Below are 14325 nucleotides of genomic sequence, written 5' to 3' on the forward strand. Positions count from 1 at the left end.
TCTCCTCTCGGGTATCACAACATCATTCTCTGGTTCTACCTTAGCTTTAGGGGATTTCAACTCCATACTCACCCAATTTGAAAAGTTAGGGGGTAATCTTTTTGCTAATTCCTCAAAACCAAAAGACCTCAAATTGTTCATGAAAAACTTAGGCTTTGTGGACCTAGGATCATCTGGCCCGAAATACACTTAGACTAACAATAGATTTGGTCCCCATTAAAGTAAGGAGAGACTTGACAGAGGTATAGCTAACATTTCCTGACTTGATCTGTTCCCTCAAGCTATCCTCACCACTCTCACACGGGCCTCTTCCGATCATGCTCCCATTCTCTTAGATACAAAAAATAGGAAGAGTTATCCCAAATCCTTCAAATTTGAAGAATTCTAGATCTGGGATCTGGGATCCGGGATCCGTTTATTTTCAAAATAATCAAAGAGGCCTGGAATTCTCACTTCATTGGAACCCCTTCCTTCATCCTCTCAAAAAACTCAAAGCCACCAAGAAAGCCCTTCGGGAATGAAATTATAACAACTTTGGTCACATCCAATCCAAACTTAAAGTCTTGATGTCGAAACTTTCCTCTCTCCAAAAAGAAGATTCTCAACCATATTCCTGCACCTTGGAAGCCGATTTAAAAGAAAACATTAATGAGTTGCTCTTAAGAGAGGAATTCATTTGGAGGCAAAAATCCAGAATCACATGGCTCATCTCCACAGATCTTAACACAAAATTCTTTCATGCCTCCACTTCAATCAGACATAAAAGAAACAACATTGATTGCCTCCAGTTAGGCAGAAACAATTGGATGGCTGACCAAACCACAATCGCTTCCAAGACCCAAGAATATTTCCAAAAAATCTTTTCTTCCTCTCACCCCACACCTCCTGATGACATTAAAAATCTATTCTCAAGGAAAACATCAGATCATAAAAATGATTTTCTTTGTAAAATTCCTAATGAAGAGGAAATCACTTCCATAGTGAAAAAACTTCCTCTCACCAAGGCTCCAGGGCCTGATGGTTTTACGGGTCTTTTTTACAAAACATTTTGGGAGATAATTAAATTTGATTTGATTGTTGCTGTAAATAGTTTTTTTTATCCAAGGAAAACTGCTTAGAGAACTCAATCACACAAATTTGGTCTTGATCCCAAAAGTTGACAATCCCAACGATATTAACCAATTCTGACCCACAAGTTTGTCTATTGTCTGCTATAAAATTATAGCAAAAATTCTTGCCAACAGGTTTAAAACCATCCTTCCCAACATTATCTCTCCATGTCAATGTGCCTTCATCCATGGTCATCTAATTCAAGACAATACTATTCTGGCCCAGGAGATCTTCCACAGCATGAAAAAAAAGAACTGGCAGACTTGGACAAATGGCCATAAAGATTGATATGGCAAAGGCCTTTAACTCCATGGAATGATAATTTCTTCTTGAAATTCTAAAACAGGTTGGCTTTAGACATCAATGGATCAGTTGGATCTAGGAGTGCATCTCAACAATGTCCTATTCAATCATCATCAATGGTTCCCCACATGGGTACTTCCACCCCACCAAGGGTCTCCGACAAAGAGACCCGTTATCTCCGACAAGGAGACCCGTTATCTCATTTCCTTTTCATTCTAGGTATTGAGATCCTGTCTAGCTCTTTGTTAGAAAAGAACAGCTTAACAGTTTAAAGGGAATTAAGCTTTCTAGAGGCAGCCCCTACATCACTCATCTCCTTTTTGCAGATTTTCTGTTTCTTTTTGGGTCGGCCACTGCTTTTAATGCTAAAAAATTCTCTGAATGCCTTGATGTTTATAATCGGTGGTCAGGACGATGTATCAATGAGCATAAGTCTTCTCTTCATTTTAGTAGAAATACCACTTTGGTTTCCATTAATGATGTCAAAAGCTCTTTCAATTTAAGAGTTTCTCCTCCAAATTCTAAATATCTAGGATTACCTCTTTCTAATGGAGCCGATAGAAAAAAATTCCTGACTGAATTAATGGAGAAGATCCAAAACAAGCTTCAAGGCTGGAAATCAAAAATTCTCTCTCAAGCTGCAAAAATTGTCCTCATAAGAGCAGTTGCTAGCTCTATTCCTTCATATGTCATGTCCTCAGCCAGCATCCCAAAAGCAATGACCAAAAATCTGGATTTCCTCTTCAAAAGATTTTGGTGGAGAATCAAGGACAACGGAAAAAAAGAAATTCACTCCCAATCCTGGAAGTCCATTTGTATACCCAAATCTATAGGAGGTTTTGGCATAAAAAATATGTCCTCTTTTAACTCTACTCTGGTTGCTAAATATGCTTGGTCTCTTCTAAATGGGTCAACAAGTCCTCGGAAGGATGTCATCTCAAAAAAATAACTAAGATCCAAATCTTTCCTGGAAGTCTCACCTAAATCCTCTGATTCATGGTTTTGGAAGAGTTTGCTTAAACAGAGAGATTTCTTGCTGTCTAGTGCTTGTTTTCAAATTAACAACAAAATCTCAACCAAGGTTTGGACTGATCCCTAGGTCTCCACTATCCTTGGTTCCATACCCCACCCAAATCCCAATAATAATTCTGATCACAATCATAACATGACTGTTTCTGAGCTCACGTTAGAGGAACCAAGACGATGGAATGGCCTTCTCCTCAACACCCTTTTCTCGAAAACTTCCTCAAGAGAAATCCAAAGAATCCTTCTAGTCAACCATAATTTCCATCTTGTTCAAGACAAGATAAAATGGCTTCATCAATCGTGAAGATTTTTCAGTCAAATTAGCATACGTTGCTCTTGTCAATGACAATAATGTTTTCAATCTCAACAATTAGCCATTAAACTGGAAGAGTTTATGCAAATTGAAATTGCAAGATAGACTGAAATTATTTCTCTGGAAAATAAGCCACAATATTCTTCCCACCAAAGCCAAGATTAACAATGTCATCATCTTGAGGAAGAGAAAATTGTTTGTCCTCTTTGCAACACTGAACCAGAAGACATCTCTGATCTTTTCCTCAATTGTATTTATTCTAGAGTACTATAGAGACACTCAAAATGGCCAATTGACACCACCTCTTTTGCAAGACAGCCCTTGTCTACTTGGATAAAAAACATTCTCAATCCTTTAGAGCTCCTAAAACTTCCAGAGGAAGAACACTATTCTTTCCAAATATTTGCCACCATCGCTAAGGACAATCTTTGGTTTCTCAAAAATAAAAAAGTGCGCAATCAGATTCCTATCTCTCCATCTCCATTTGTTTTTGTTGAGTTAGTTCTCTTAACCTTCCATCAGCACTCAGCAGCTTAGGTTAATGATAACAACCACACGCTAATGAAGGAAGATATGCATCTAGTCGATTACTTTCTCATCAAGTTTGATGTGGCAGTCAGAGATCAAGGCGGCAGCTTAGCACCTCTATGTTGGAATAATTTAGGAGAAATCATCTTTGCAATTATTGATTTTATTTGCAGTGTGAGCCCAAACTTTGGGGAAGCTAGAGCAGCATTGATAGCAATCACTGAAGCAAAGAGACTGTATCTGCAAAAAATATTACTTGAAGGGGACTCAAGTACCACCATAGCAACAATATCAAACTCATCAATTGTACATGATTGGACCATGAGCCCTATCATCAATGATATCAAGCACCATCTTCTCTCTTTCAAAGAATGAAAAGTTAGAAAAATACATCATTCAAAGAATTGATGCGCGCACAATTTAGTGCAATGGGTAGGGGCGACGCAAGCCTTTGGCAACATTCTTCTAATCCAAATACTCCATTCTTTGTTGAATTTTCAGTGAGAAAGACCCATCCCTTTTATCTGTATAATTAAGTTCGACTGTTTTTACAACTTCTGATGTAGTTTGGTATATAAAAATAGTAGTCATCTTGCTAAAAAAAAAAAAAAATACTTTTTATGGCTTAACTACTCCTTTCCGAAAAATGATATAAGAACAACTATATCACAATTTATTTACAACTAACTATAAAAAAATTATTATTTTATTTATTTTGAACTGTTGCAAGTACATAAATTTTGAATTAAAGTAAAAAATATTAATGTTTTAATATATAATAGTAGTTAAGTTGTAATATAGTTGATGGTGCATCATTATTTTTTATAAAAATATTTTTATTTAAAAATATAATTATGAAATGTCCTGTAAAAAGTGTACAGTAAAGTGGAGCTGTCCACCTCAGCATTTAGTAAGAGGATTGTTGATTCAAGATAAGCGAATCATGCGGTGGAGAAGCGGCTGAACACCGAAAGAGTAGGGCAGAGAGAGCAGGGAATCTCGCCTCGAAAGCCTCTCAAGCACCACGATGTTCGGATTCGCCAATTAGACTGCTGTAGAGCGGCAGCTTCTTCTTTCGCACCGCACCAAACCTCCCGTCACATCGCTCTACCGCGAATCTCTGGGAAAGAAGAGAGCGAAGCGATTGACTTTGAAGTCAACGCAGAGGAGCCGAGCTGAACGGGTTCGTCTTTCGTTTGATTTTTACAAGAAATACCCTAATCTTTAACTTACTGCACATAAGAGTTTGTAAATGCCTGTATTTTTGTGTGGCTGTAATTGGATTGTTGTTAACATGCTTTTTCTTGAATCGTGAAAGAATATGCTGCTTCCTACTGTTGTTGTTTTTCTAAATAAATTTAGTTAGGATTAGTTCTTTTTTGTTCTGTTGTTGGTGGATATGAAACCCTAATGCTTTAGACTTTGGAATCGTTTGGTTGGCAATTTTCAAGGGTCCAGAATGCTAATTAAACAGCAGTGTAGTTAACCCCTATAAAACTGATAACCAAAGAAACATTTTAAAGTCGGTGCTACAAAATGATCCGACAATTTGGAAGTGAAAGTTGCCCCCCAAACAATGGTAGATATGTTATTTTGCATTTTAAGTCTGGCATATAATTTTCCATTAAATGGGTCTGTTTTGCATATATAATTGTGCTGGTTGTTATATTTTCTTTCTTCTGGTTTGATTTTAATGCATAAAATATATACTTTATTTCTTGTTTTAGGTGCTCTCATTACTCAGGATAATATCTTTAGATATTGATAGTCGATATCCTGATTTTTATATTTTTGCTTCTGGCAGAGGTCCATCAGGCATATATTAGTAAATTGATCTTTTTTTAGCCAGTAATATCGATGGCAATTATACCTTGTGGAAGTAAATGGGTTGCTCAATGGGGTATTCACCCTCAGTGTACACTAAGGTACTACATGGCAAACAAGACACCGACATCCCGGTATTGGTGAGTATCTGTCATATATGTCTTTCGTATCTTCACTAACTTGTACCTCCTAAATGATTGCTGTATATAAGAAAACATTTATTATATATTTATTTTAAATTTAAGAAGCATCCAATACCCCTAGTGCCTTTCTTTTTTATTTACATTAAAATTAAGCAATATAAAGGGTTGGATCCTTCAGATCCACAAATAATAAACAACTAGTCAGTCCCAACATCCCTAAAGCGTGAAGAAATAGACACCCAGCTAAATTGAAGAGCATCTGAGCTTGTCGATGCACTGATAAAACTCAATTTTTTTTAATAATGCAGAGGAACTGTCATAAATGAGATTCTTTGTCGATGCAATCAAGATAGCAGAGGCATGTTATTTTTTTGATAAGTGTAGTGGCATGTTATTTAAAAGTAGGAAGTAATTGATGAGGTGTGATTATCGTGTATTTGGTCAACACACAGTAGTTTAGTAGAACCACAACTTGGTGATGGCATCATAAACTAATGTGGAAACTATTCATGTAAAGAAATTATTTTTTGTTGTGGTTAATGACCTTCATCCTTTCCTTTGAGCAAATGAGCCATTTGTTCCTAAATGCATGGCTTGGAAGAGAAGCTTGCTATGAAACACCCTTCTGTACAAGCTTTACCATCTCCATTTTCAATCTTCTTTGCAACATTTGTGATGAAAAATGCATCCAGGTTGTTTCTGAAGGTTTTGGTTTTGGATCTAAAATCAATTCTTAAAAGGATCATGATGCCCATCAGATATGCATGTGGTTCGATTGGGATGATTGTATAACACTCACGTGAGCAAAAAGTTTACCAAATTGTTCATTTCGTTTGCACCCTCTTTGGATTGCTTGCAAAAAGTGATGCAGCCATGTCTCTATAGACAGCTAAGCATGGCCATTTAGCATAACAAACGCTATTGCTTTTTTCTTTGTCCTTTTAAATTCATTGTATTATCTTTCATAATTGCTTGAGATAATGGAGAGGTGGGAACAAAGCTGTGTTGTTGAGTGATAATTGCTTGTATATTTGAACAAGGATCAGTTTGCTTTTCTATGCTTGATTATCCTACTATATGTTTTAGAATTGTAAACTTTGGTTTAATTGTTCTTTGCGTATCATAATTACATTTATATTGACTCATAAGTTTGAGTGGCCAAATTCGGAAAGGTTTGGATAGTGAGTTGAGATGAAAGGTTAAAGTTGAATAAAATATTGTTAGATTATTATTTTTTAATATTATTATTGTTTTGAGATTTGAAAAAGTTGAATTGTTTATTTTATTTTGTGTGAGAATTTGGAAAAGTTGTAATGATTAGATGAGATGAGTTGGAGGCTTTTTTGTATCCAAACCACGTATTCTTTGGGCTTAGTTTCAGATCTTATAGTCTAGTTTTACAATGAATCCTCTTTGCTGTTGTATCTGGTTGTATTTAGATTTTTAAACAAATTATTTTAGTTTTTAGATTTGTTAAAAAATGTTTCTTCTAGTATATGGTGAAAAAAGTTTATTTTAGGACATGTTACTGTATTGGAATAGTTTCATGTGCTTCTGCTAACTTGTTTACAGTACTATGAACAAGATAAGCTATTTATCAGCACCCAGTTCAAGCTTATTTTCTCGGGATTCCTTCCATTTGCTGTCATATCCAGGTTCATCTCAAACTTCACATACTTGTAGGGGAGGACGTTTCACAGTTAGAGCAGAGGCAGTGAGTACTCCTTTTTTTTTTTTTTTTTTTTTTAATCTTATGTTGTTTACTTGGCTAATGTTTTCCCTTCATTTTATTTATTATAAAAAGTCTGGTATCAATGTCGCCCTTGTTATATTTTGCTTATAAAAATGGATGCTCATCAATGGTTTTACTTGTCAGATAAAGGTACTAATATCTTTCAATCCACAGGATTTCTATTCTGTTCTTGGGGTGTCAAGAAATGCCAGTAAACCTGAAATTAAAAGCGGTACATAAACCTTTCACCCCTTTTGGCTGATTATTAAATGAGTTCCTTTACTTTTATCTGCTTTCTAAATTAGTTTCCTCGTTCATCTTTTACATTGATTTTTTTCTCCCTACTAAGCATCTTTTGCAGTGATTTGACTAGTTATTTTATGGCCTTTTTTTTTTTTTTTACAAGTAAAAATATTATATATATATCAATAGGAGTAACCAAGTACACTAGACGTATACAAGAAAAACACCTAGCCCATACAAGAAAGCCCATAATGACCCAAAAGCCCATAAAAACCTACTCAAAATACACCAAACCCGAATTGGAAAACTATCATTACACCTCCCAGACCCCATCCCCTAGATTCCTTAAAACTAATCCTCAACCTGAACATCACAAAGCCCTTCCTTTACCATTCCCTCTACTTGAGCTACCTCCCTTAGCATCGTAGTTAATTGTCCATGAAAGATTCTTCAACTCCTTGCTTTTCTTAAACTTAGATTTGGTTTCAAGCGCGTGGCTCGCCTTGATTGCAGTGAGTAGTGTTTTAAATTGGTCTTCATATTCTCCTTGTTCTCCATATGAAAGTCCCAAGATTTGTAGAAACCCGTTATCTTTATTTAGAATTCAATTCGATGTTGAACCCGCTATATCGTTGATCGGAGGAAGAGAAATCAGGGGAACGACATTATCCCCAGCCACAGTACCTAACTGCACTCTTGACTCTAAGGGTGTGTTTGGCACTTGAGAGTATCTCAAGTACTCTCACTATTATTCTTTACTTTATTATTACTTTTCACCTACTTTTCTACTATTCATTACTTTTCACCTACTTTTTACTACTATTCAATATTTTATTATTACTTTTTTATTACTTTTTCACTACTATTCACAAACATTCCCAACACTTCTCAGGTATTCTCATTACCCAAACCAAGCTTAAACCTTCCTCAACACGAGACACCAATGACAAATCCTTCCCGCCAAATGCATGCTCGACATCTATATGGTTGTTGTCCCCTCCATCTGTTACCATTGCAAATTCCTCCCCTCCATCAACATTGTGTGTATTATCTCCACCCCTTGATGATCCTTGCTGTGCTGCTTCCTCAAGAGGGGAAGCACTACCTTTTGTTGCCCCGTTTGCATATTCTAAAAGAGGCTCGACTGTATCTTCCAAAATGCTCAAGCCCTTGGAGGGACCCCCGTCTTCAACTACAAATGAACTCTGGACAAAAGGACTAACTTCATATGCAATTGGTGCCTGAGACCTTACAGCTCCCTCAGAAGGCATAGTGACACTGGCATGAACAAAGATGCTAGCGTCCAATGACCCTATCATTGACACACCCTTTGCCTGCACACTTTCCGCCACACTTGGTCGCACACTTGTACCCACGACTAGGTCCAACCTCTTATCCACTTTAATCATTAGATCTCTTACATAATCCATAACTCCCTTCAATTGAGATTTGACATCCCATAAGACTCCCTCCAACTCTCCCAATATTAGTTGAGGTCTTTTGTCTCCTATAAGTGCATTGCCCTTTCTTTCTACTGCTGAGCTGATCTCAACCTGACTACTTGCCAGTGACCTCAACACCGCTACGTACGAAGCACCTTTGATTGAGGAAGGCCTTCCCACTGTTTTTCCATCAACAAACTCCACACTTCTAGTAGTGGCTTTGGATTCAGTGACACTTAGAATGGACTGCAGAAAACCTTTCCATCCAATACCATTTGTGCCCTCCGGAATCACCAATAAACCTTTCCTCCTTCCATTTTGGAATTCAGAGAGCTGCAGAAAATTGCCCCTTGCATTATCATGATGTTGAATGCTAAGAACTCCATTACCCATCCTTAGCTCTCTGAAGAAACCTTCATGGCAGTTAAGTTTTAAACAATTCTCAATCCCCTTAGTCACCCACGAAGCTGTCGTCCCCCCTAGATACATGAACTTAGCTATCCTTTTCCTACGTTTAGAAATACAAAAGATATTTCCTCCCTCTTTCGTAAAAAAGAAAGTTTTTGATTCAACTTTCAACCACCTCTCCTTCCAACTGGGACGAAACCGCATCGTGCTTCGTCGTCATTGTCAAAACCCACTGTAAATCTGTTCCCACTGCTCCTTATGGTTCCCGCTTCATCCCTGAGTTAACGGAGAAAACTACTAGTCGCCGGAGGATGACCGACGTCGGAGGCCCACAAAATGGTCGCCGGAGTCTGTCAAAGCAGTCTGTATCGGTGGCTAGTGGAAAGGCTCAAATCACATTAACCTAACTTAGCGGCCAATGATATTAGTGTTCTCCATGTTTATACTCGAAGCAAGTGCTTCTATATTCTGCCATGCAGCTTACTACAATCTCATTCGAATCCTTTTGTATTTGAATAATGTTTCTTTGGAGTTTGGGTTTTCTTTCTGGTTTTGAAAAGTAGGAGAAGATTTATAACATTAAAGAATCTGCAGAAGATGTGGCTTTACTGAACGAGATTTTGTGATAATATTAAACTTATATTTCCAATCACGATAATTATTTTCTTCTTTTAGAGTGTAAATTAAGATGGCTCATGGTAGATTTCATAATATTAACGAGCTGCGGCTTCATGATTTGAGTAGCGTTATGTTATTCCTTACTAAACCTTTAGCAACTAAACTTGTGAAGCATGTTTGGGGAGTTTTAATCAAGTGGTATCAGATTGAAACAGTTCTCATTTTGAATCTATATGAGATAGTTGGAGAATTTGTATCTAATGTATGTCACACATAAATTCTTCATGGATAGAAGCTCATTTTCATAGCTTCAACTATAGTTACCCGAGTTAATGATGAAAACACCTAGCTGTGAACCTCAGCATTAAGCCCATCTGTTCTTATTTTCATTTTTTTTTTATTATTTAGACTTTTCTCCCTTGTAAATTTAAATGACCAAAAAAAAAAAAAAAAATCTTTCACTAGAATTGATGCCTAGAATGTTTGGAATTTTAGATTGTGATATTGCCATTAGTGCACGTGATTTGTCATGGCTTATATTGATGAATAAGAGGAGTTGTAATTTTATATGTCAGGCAAGAGCAATTAGTAGATGGAAAATTTTATATTGATCAAATTGAAATGCATTCTTTAGTTTTATATTTTCTTATTTTGCCTGCAAAGAAAGTTCTATATTTCCTTTGACAGTTTGGCTAGCGAAGTTAATTGAATATTGACTTTTGCCCTTACCTGTTCCACTGTTTAATGTTTTTGTATTCCTCATTGCTTTTCACTTTTCAGCCTATCGGAAGCTCGCTAGGAGTTATCATCCAGATGTGAACAAGTGAGTTGATTTGCCTTTTCTCCTTTCTCCCTTCTGCTGTGCGGGTTTCTCCTCTTCCAAATCAACAAGGTTTTGTTATGAGTGATTCTATTGTTGGTTTCTAAGCTATTAAATACGCGTAATTGATACACATTTCATTCAATAAGCTGTTGCACATGTTATTAGATTGTAGATGTAGATATAACAGGCAAGGGTTCCATGGGAACTGCATCAAGCTCACATCAATCTTCCTAAATTCTGATGGATTTTCCCTCACAACCATGCTTTTCACAAGAATGGGTTCGAAGGGCGCCATTTTCATTTTTTAATTTTTTTCCCTTTTTGGAACTAAGGGGATGCTTGGAGAATGAGATGCAGTGAGAATTTTGTGAATAGTAATAAGATGGTTTGTGAATAGTAGTTAGATAGTTTGAGTTTAAGTATTTATTGGGTTTTGGGAAAGGAGAGAGAAAAAGTTGAATAAAAAATATTATAAAATTAAAATATTGTTAGAATATAAATTTTTAATATTATTTTTATTTTGAGATTTGAAAAAGTTGAATTGTTTTTTATTTGAAAGTTTAGGAAAGTTGTAATGATTAGTTTGAAAAAGTTATAATGATTAGTTTGAAAGTGTTTGTTTTGAATGATGTTTGGGAAGTAAATGAGATGAGATGGGATGGGATGAGATGAAGATGTGATGGGATGGGATGAAAATCCTTTCCAAACATCCCCCATTTGGGATATGAGGCTTTTGAGTTTTTTTATACAATGATGTTTCTCATGTATACTCCTTGTGTACTTGGGTTTTACCTCTTTCTATGAATAAAATTTCTTGATTACCTATAAAAAAAAAAAAGTTTTTTTATACAATGATGTTGATGTGACGATTGAGTTCGTAACTTGGTGATATTCAGTTGTTTAATTTGTTTGCTTTAATGGGGTTTTGGTATTTGAGAGAGATTTTGATGTTCATGTTTTCGTTCTTTGAATTGTTCGCAATTTAGTTCAAAGGGCCTATTTGTCTATAGGTAATAGAACCCTTAGGGATTGACTCAAGTGGCAAGGGTCTTGGTCTTAGTGGTATGCTTCTTCCAGGTCTAGGTATCGAACTCTTGGGTGCAAACCATTTCTAGGGGCCATGTCGTATTGGTGAAAAGCCGATGATTTACCTGATCCATGTGATGGGGATGCATCCACAGGTTTGGGATTTAACCGAGTAAAGGACGTGTTTGCACAATCTCTGAGAGTCCTCGTCATTAAAAAAAATTTGTCTTTGGGTAACAGAAAACCTATTAGGATTTTGGAAGATTAATGGATCTTTGATTCACTACCAGTTACCAGTTATTTTTGTTGGTAGCTGCCTTGGAAAGGTAGTCTCCAAATCTTCATATGTAAAAGTACCCTCATTTTGCGTTGAAAATTGACTACCATCTTTTTTTTTTTTTTTTTTCTTGCTTGCTTGGTATTTACGAACCAATTTAGTCAGAGGCTTTTCTGAATTGAGATGTACTGACTAATAACCTTAACCACAAATGGATGGTAACTTAGAGATTTGACTTATGTTATCCTGTTGATTATGTCAAGACTGGATTTCGCTATTCTGAAATTTATGAAATGGGGTTTGATTATAAAGAAAATAATTTTGAGGTAAAAAATGACAAGATGTGAAGGAAAACATGGGACTTTTACCAATTTGTATATGAAGTTGTGCTTGTCTTCACAGAAGATATAGAAATAAATAGTAGGATCATATCATAGCCAAAAATCCTCTTTGAAGTTGTTTATGCTACTAGTTTGGGTTTGTTTTGAGAGTTGTTTCGACTCCATTTCAGTCCAATCTGTTTTGTTTATATTTCATATTTTTTTTCAAATTTGTGTTAACTATTTTATGTAATGCTTCAGAGAACCTGGGGCAGAACAGAAATTCAAGGAAATCAGCAATGCGTATGAGGTAAAGTACAATTTTCAGATTCATTATTGAGCTTTTTGGTTCACCCTAATCTAAAGTAGTTAATCTTACAGTGAGCAACTTGTTTTGCAGGTTCTGTCAGATGATGAGAAACGATCGCTATATGACAAATATGGGGAGGCTGGACTTAAAGGTGCTGGTATGGGCATGGGGGTAAGTAAATCTCTTATAATAGTTGGAGAAAGCACTTTTTTTGTCATATATTCTACCTTCTCATGGTAGCGTATTTTCTATGGCAGGATTTCAGCAATCCTTTTGATCTCTTTGAGTCACTATTTGAAGGCATGGGTGGTATGGGTGGCATGGGGGGCAGAGCTTCTAGGAATAGAGCGGTTGATGGTCAGGATGAATATTACAGTCTTGTCTTAAACTTTAAGGATGCAGTTTTTGGGGTTGAAAAGGAGATTGAGATAAGCCGGCTTGAGAGTTGTGGGACTTGCAATGGTTCAGGTGCTAAACCAGGGACCACGCCATCCAAATGTAGCACATGTGGTGGGCAAGGCCAGGTTGTTTCATCAGCAAGGACCCCCTGAGGTGTCTTCCAGCAGGTGATGACCTGCTCTTCTTGTGGTGGGACTGGGGAAACGTCTACCCCTTGCAACACATGTTCTGGGGATGGTCGGGTAAGAAGATCAAAGCGGATCAGCCTTAAAGTTCCAGCTGGTGTGGACTCTGGTAGCCGTTTAAGGGTCAGAAATGAAGGTAATGCTGGAAGAAGAGGTGGGTCTCCTGGTGATCTCTTTGTCATTATTGAAGTTATGCCGGACCCTGTCCTAAAACGTGATGACACCAACATTCTCTACACCTGCAAGGTGTCCTACATTGATGCGATCTTGGGGACCACAATCAAGGTTCCAACAGTGGATGGAATGGTTGATTTGAAGATCCCATCTGGGACGCAACCAAGCACAACACTTGTAATGGCCAAGAAAGGTGTCCCTTTCTTGAATAAAAGCAACAAGAGGGGTGATCAGTTGGTTCGTGTTCAGGTTGAAATCCCGAAGAGATTGAATGCTGAAGAAAGAAAGCTCATCGAGGAACTCGCTGATCTAAGCAAGGGCAAGACTGCAAACAGTAGGAGATAATTGTCTCTGTCATCATTTTGTATCCATCAATTTATGGCTGATCCCTTAAGTTATGTTCTCCCTTTGTGGGTGCAACTTTGTTTGAACCTTTGATGCACATCGAGAGGAATCAGCAGCTCTCAATCTGTTGAACTCTGGGAAGGACGAGCAGCAGCTGTTTTGTAGTCGTAGGTAAAGTATATTGTGATAAATTTTCCCCACCCCACGCAAGGTATCTCTAATGACAGGAGGTAGAAGAGGTGGTGAAAATTGAGGATCCATCACGCTTTCATCATCTGTATTCAAACCTAGAAATTCATTCTTTGGGCCCAAAAAAATTGAGCTACAATGCATTTTTTCCTTTTATTTAATTTTTTTTAGGGGAATCAAAAGCATATATACATAATTGTATCAAATTATATAATTTTTTGAAAGGTTTTTATTTATTTTTCACGCCATTACTGTGTTTTGGTTGGTAATTTTTGCATTCGGGAATCCCAGGCGAAGAAATTACTTATTGTGATTAACATAACATTTAGGGCTGGTTTGGATTCAAGGAATGGGATGAGATGGTTTTAGATGAAAGTTGAAAAAAATATTGTTAGAATGTTATTTTTTAATATTATTATTGTTTTGGGATTTGAAAAAGTTGACTTGAGATTTGAAAAAGTTGAATTGTTTATTATATTTTGTGTGAAAATTTAGAAAAGTTGTAATGATGAGATGAAACAAGATGAAACGGTTACGAAAAAAAAAAGAATGAGATGAAATACTTTCTGAATCAAACGGGGTTAAAG

At 36.6% G+C, this 14325-nt stretch overlaps 1 pseudogene; it reads left to right on the top strand.

Moving 5' to 3' along the window:
• Positions 1-4178: 4178 nt before the first annotated feature.
• Positions 4179-13974, top strand: LOC121252960 (annotated as a pseudogene).
• Positions 13975-14325: the final 351 nt, after the last annotated feature.

This window comes from Juglans microcarpa x Juglans regia, chromosome 2S (assembly GCF_004785595.1).
Source record: "Juglans microcarpa x Juglans regia isolate MS1-56 chromosome 2S, Jm3101_v1.0, whole genome shotgun sequence".
NCBI lineage: Eukaryota > Viridiplantae > Streptophyta > Magnoliopsida > Fagales > Juglandaceae > Juglans > Juglans microcarpa x Juglans regia.